The sequence below is a fragment of the Triticum aestivum genome, chromosome 4B (assembly GCF_018294505.1).
Source record: "Triticum aestivum cultivar Chinese Spring chromosome 4B, IWGSC CS RefSeq v2.1, whole genome shotgun sequence".
Taxonomy (NCBI): domain Eukaryota; kingdom Viridiplantae; phylum Streptophyta; class Magnoliopsida; order Poales; family Poaceae; genus Triticum; species Triticum aestivum.
The window spans coordinates 552,655,388-552,661,387 of record NC_057804.1 but is presented as its reverse complement, the minus strand read 5'-3'; positions in this window follow the sequence as shown (position 1 = coordinate 552,661,387).

The following is a 6,000-nucleotide window of genomic DNA, read 5'->3' as shown; positions in this document are numbered from 1 at the left end:
GCAGGGGTCTCTACTGGCCGCTGCCGCTACCACTGCGGAGGTCTCCGGACTGAGGCAGAACCTGGGGCAGGCCGAAGAAGAGCTCGGCCTTGTGAAGAGGCAACTCGAGGAGAACAAAGGTAAGTAATACCCCGTCTGAATGTTATATAAAGGAAAAAAAGAAATCGTTGATGCTAATAGAAGCACGATGAATTTAGTAGGGGCCACGACCGAAGTGGCGGCCCTTAAGAAGGCGTTGTCCGAGGCCGAAACAAAGTGTCCAAGGAGCGCATCGAGCACGAAACACAAGAGGCTCGGGTTGATGAGGTCCAGCAAGAGCTCCAAGATTCCGTCAAAAAAATTGAGTCCTTGGAGCGTGAGTCCAAGACGCAAGAGTCAGAGCTTGCGAAGGCCCGTCACAGCATGCAAGACGCCAAGATAGAAGCCCAGAAGGCCCTCCAGGAAATTGAGGCGGCCAAAAAGATAGCTGCGGGTAAGGCTTTCATTATGTAAAGCAAGCATGTGGAGGAGACTTTCCTTTTACTTACCCTAATTCGGAGTTCTCTAGGAGCATTCGCAGATCTGCCGCGTAGCATCTCTGATGCCGCAGAGTTCTACCGGGCCGAGGAGGGGAGCTCGACGAATAAGTTGTTTTGGTCCTAGTATATTGGGGCCGAGCATCTGATGCCCTTGAGCGACCAGCTGAAGCAACTGGTCGAACTTCACAAAGCGGTCGAACTGGCCATGAAGGACTTCATAGTCCGGCTGTGGCCTGGCAAGCCCCTGCCCAGCAGCTACTTCGGCCTTGTCAAGCGGATGGTGAATGCCTGTCCGCGGCTGGAAGTCATTAAGCAGTCCGTCTGCATTGAGGGTGCACGCACGGCCTTGGCCCGTGCGAAAGTGCACTGGGGGAAGATGGACGCCGAGAAGCTGGTGATAGAGGGGCCGCCAAAGGGCAAGGAGCATCGCCACCCCGAGTAGTACTATGACAATGTCATTAAGGGTGCCCGCCTTGTGGCGGATGAATGTACTAAGGATGTGATGTTTGAATGAATGTACTCATGTCATCTTGTATTATGAAAACCAGTTCATGTGCGCTATATAGCGCTTGTTAATTTAAAATATTACCTTCTGTGTGGCCGTTTACAAAATCTTGAGAGTTGGCCAGTCGTCGGCTTCTGCCCCCATGTATCTAGTACTGGGGTGTTCGGGATAAGTATAAACACTATTTATCCAAATTTTTGGTCCTTTTAAGGAGGTGTTTAGTGCCGTGAACGAGGCAATCGGACTATACGGCTTTATCGCTCTCACTTAGCCATAGAAGTCTACAATTTTAAATTTTTGCGAAGCCCCTAGTATACGGAAAGCCGGAATCAGGGCGCTATACACGCCTAAATCGGATGAGGCCGATTCCTCGCCTGAAGCGGAAAAAATCTTTAAGGATTTGAGACCTCTCGAACAGCGACCAGCTCTCACCTTATCATGACAGTCAGTTTTCGGCTTTCTCTACTGAGGTGCTCGTCCGGAAGAACTGGGACATAATCACAGTAGTTCTCCCTGCGCTACCATAGCTGATATAGCGGAACATAAGGTACCAAAACATAGGAGCCGGGCAAACCCAACTATTGACCCAAGACATGATTCGGAGTTGATGCTTATAGTGCTATAAGTTCGGGGTGCCGCACTGTCGAAAGTGTTCGGACTTTTCTTGCCGGGTTATGGGGTACTGAAGCCCCTGGCAAACTGGTCGTGCCAAAATGCACGGGTATAATAAATAAGCAGTAAAGGAAAGGGTTAAATAAAGGTAATAGCAAGTTGACGTTGTATACTATTTTCCCTTGTTATTCAAATGATACGTCAAAGCATACATATACAAGTAGTGCGATAAGCAAAATAGGATTGTTTGACACATCCTGACTAGGAGCGGGCGGTATGCGGGTATGTAAACCAGGTATAACGATCGTTATCAGAGACCACCTTAGGATTCCCTTGTACGCCAAAGCTTCTTGTCCTCCTGGTGTGTCCGTCCCGCTATGTGTCCGATAGCTGGTCTTTCGGAAGATCCTCCTGAAGATAGGGACCTGAAAGAAAAAAGGAGTGCAAAGATGCATGGGCCCCGGGGCGGTCGAACCGCATTGTGGACCGTGTCATGGTCGTGCCTCCGCCTATGCCTAGGGTATTTTAAGTGCGTAGTTGTGTACGCGCGGCACAAATTTTGCCGCTTGACTGGGACTAGGGCGGAGGCCGGATTGCTAGTCGAGCTCTGGACGTTCCGGATGATCCTGTTGTGGAGTACTCCAGACTCGCTTGACGGTATCCGGGTTCTTTATCGTGGAATTGGCTGTTTGACTAAGAAGGCTGTTTTGTACTTCCGCCGCGAGGGTCGTAGTGTGCTCCTCCATGCGGAGCGAGTGCTCTGTGTTTCCATTAACTATAATAACCCTGCGAGGTCCTGGCATTTTGAGCTTGAGGTATGCATAATGCGGTACCGCATTGAATTTGGCGAATGCGGTTCGTCCTAGCAGTGCATGATAGCCACTACAAAAGGGGACGATGTCGAAGATTAACTCCTCGCTTCGGAAATTGTCCGGAGATCCGAAGACCACTTCCAGTGTGATTGAGATCGTACAACAGGCCTCCACACCGGGTATGACACCCTTGAAGGTGGTTTTTGTGGGCTTGATCCTTGAGGGGTCGATGCCCATTTTGCACATTGTATCCTGATAGAGCAGGTTCAGGCTGCTGCCACCGTCCATGAGGACTCATGTGAGATGGAATCCGTCGATGATAGGGTCAAACACCAATGCGGCTGAACCGCCATGACGGATACTAGTAGGATGGTCCCTGCGATCGAAGGTGATCGGACAAGAGGACCATGGGTTGAACTTTGGGGAGACTGGCTCCATCGCATAGACGTCCCTTAGTGCACGCTTCCATTCCCACTTGGGACTATGGGTTGCGTATATCATATTTACTATTTTCACCTGTGGAGGGAATTTCTTCTGTCCTCCTGTGTTCGGCGGCCGGGGCTCCTCGTCGTCATTGATATGCAGCCCCTTTTCCTTATGCTCGGCATTCAACTTGCCGGCCTTTTTAAACACCCAGCATTCCCTGTTGGTGTGGTTGGCTGGTTTATTCGGGGTGCCGTGAATTTGACATGAGCGATTGAGTATGCGGTCCAAACTGGACGAGCCCGGACTATTTCTTTTCAATGGCTTTTTCCGCTGTCCGGATTTAAAGCCCTTGAATCCGGCATTGACTGTCGCCTCTTCGGCGTTGTCGCCATTGTTGCGATGCTTGTGTCTATTTCGTCGTGGCTTGTCGTTGCTGTCCCTGGCGTCTGAATCGCCTGAGTTTTTGGGTGTGATGTTGCCACGAGCCAGCCAGCTGTCCTCGCCCGCGCAAAAGCGGGTCATGAGTGTCGTGAGGGCTTCCATGGACTTTGGCTTCTCTTGGCCAAGGTGTAGGGCGAGCCATTCGTCACGGATGTTATGCTTGAAGGCTGCTAAGGCTTCGGCATCCGGACAGTCAACAACTTGGTTCTTTTTAGTTAGGAACCGAGTCCAGAATTTCCTGGCCGACTCTCCGGGCTGTTGGGTTATGTGACTTAAGTCATCAGCATCTGGTGGTCGCACATAAGTGCCCTGGAAGTTGTCGAGGAAGGCGTCTTCCAAGTCCTCCCAACTGCCAATGGAGCTTGCTGGCAGGCTATTCAGCCAATGCTGAGCCGGTCCTTTGAGCTTAAGTGGTAGGTACTTTATGGCATGTAAGTCATCACCGCGGGCCATGTGAATGTGGAGGAGAAAATCTTCGATCCATACCGCGGGGTCTATTGTGTCATCATATGATTCAATGTTTACGGGTTTAAACCCTTCTGGGAATTCATAATCCATGACTTCATCAGTGAAGCATAGGGGGTGTGCAGCGCCTCTATGACGGGCTACATCCCGACGTAGTTCAAATGAGTCTAGTCTGTTGTATTCGACCCGGCCGGACATTGGTTTATTGTATCCGGCGTGACGGTCATTGTCACGTCTTGTGGCGCGCCCCCGTGATCTGTAGATCGATCTTTACTGTCCTGCTTTCTTTTCCAATACATCTCGCAGGTCCTTCGTGTAGCCCCGGGCCTTAGTATTATCATTTGATTGGCGACGGGGTGCGGTCTGGACTTCGGGCTGGTACGCCGCTTTGTCGTGGCCACGGGGTGGCCGGTCAGCCGCATCATGCGCTGGTAGCGTGGGCTTTAAAGCCTCCTCCTCGAATTGAGGTAGCAACCTATGCTTTGGGTAGCTTATGCTAGGGCACTCGAGTCCGTATTCCTCGGCAGCCAGGACCTCAGTCCATTTGTTAGTTAGCAGATCATGATCAGCTTAAAGCTGTTGTTGCTTTTTCTTCAGGCTTTTTGCAGTGGCTATAAGCCGGCGTTTGAAGTGCTCCTGCTCGACGGGATCCTCAGGCACGATGAATTCTTCGTTTCCAAGGCTCACTTCGTCTTCGGAGAGAGGCATGTAATTATTGTCCTCTGATTCTCCATCTGTCTCCTGTTACTTAGGGCTAGCTTGCCCATCCTCTTCCTCGGCCTGCTCGAAGCCTGGCTGGGCAGGATTGTTTTCATCTTTGGCACCATCAGGATTGTTATCTCTTGTGCCAGTATCGCTATTTTTGCTGCGGCGGGGCTTGGAGCGGCGCCTATGACGCTGGTGCATAGATTGCTTCTCCAAGGGGTTATCGTCCGTTGTCTCATTGCCATTGCTTTCTTTGGGGGTGTCCACCATATATATATCGTACGATGAAGTGGCTGTCCAGCGCCCTGTAGGCGGTGGTTCCTGTTCTTCTCCTACATCGTCGTCCATACCATCGATGTCTTCGGAGTTGAAGTCAAGCACGTCGGTTAAGTCATCGACAGTGGCTATTAAGTGGGTGGTGGGTGGGAAACGTATTTCTTCGTAGTCCACTTCCCACTCGAGCCGGACATTGTTCGGCCAAGAATCTCTCGACAAGGAAAGAGACCTTAATGAGTTCAGCACGTCACCCAAGGGCGAGTGCTGAAAAATATCCGCGGCGGTGAACTCCAAGACTGGTGCCCAATTAGATTCGATAGGCAAGGACGCACGCGGTTCGGATCCTGTAGCCGGAGATGAGTCCGAGGGTCCGATGAATCCACCCTCACAAGAGGTCGGATCAGTGTTCGGCTCTGACGCCGATGAGTGTGCGGCCTCCATGGCGGGGTCCATCCACCCATCCTCGGAAGTCACGATCTGCTCCGGATTGATTCCCGGCGCCACCACAGGCGCGATCTCCCGAATACTGTCCAATGGCAGATCAAAGTCATGCCCGTCATGACCATTCGGCGCACCTGACATGGGCTCGAATCCGTCGAAGATCAAGTCTCCGCGAATGTCGGCAGTATAGTTTAAGCTTCCGAACCTGACCTGATGACCGGGGGCGTAGCTATCGATCTGCTCCAGATGGCCAAGCGAGTTGGCCCGCAGTACGAAGCCGCTGAATACGAAGATCTGTCCGGGAAGGAAAACCTCCCCCTGGACTGTGTCGTTGAAGATGATTGAGGGAGCCATCAAGCCTTATCACGACGACACATTGGAACTCTCAATGAAAGCACCAATGTCGGTGTCAAAACTGGCGGATCTCGGGTAGGGGGTCCCGAACTATGCGTCTAAGGCTAATGGTAATAGGAGGCAGGGGACACGATGTTTTACCCAGGTTCGGGCCCTCTCGATGGAGGTAATGCCCTACTTCCTGCTTGATTGATCTTGATGATATGAGTATTACAAGAGTTGATCTTCAACGAGATTGTAGAGGCTAAACCCTAGGAGCTAGCCTATGATTATGATTGTTGTTGTCCTACGGACTAAACCCTCCAGTTTATATAGACACTGGAGGGGGCTAGGGTTACATAGAGTCGATTACAGAGAAGGAGATCTACATATCCGAATTGCCAAGCTTGCCTTCCATTCAAAGAAGAGTCCCATCCGGACACGGGACGAAGTCTTCAATCTTGTA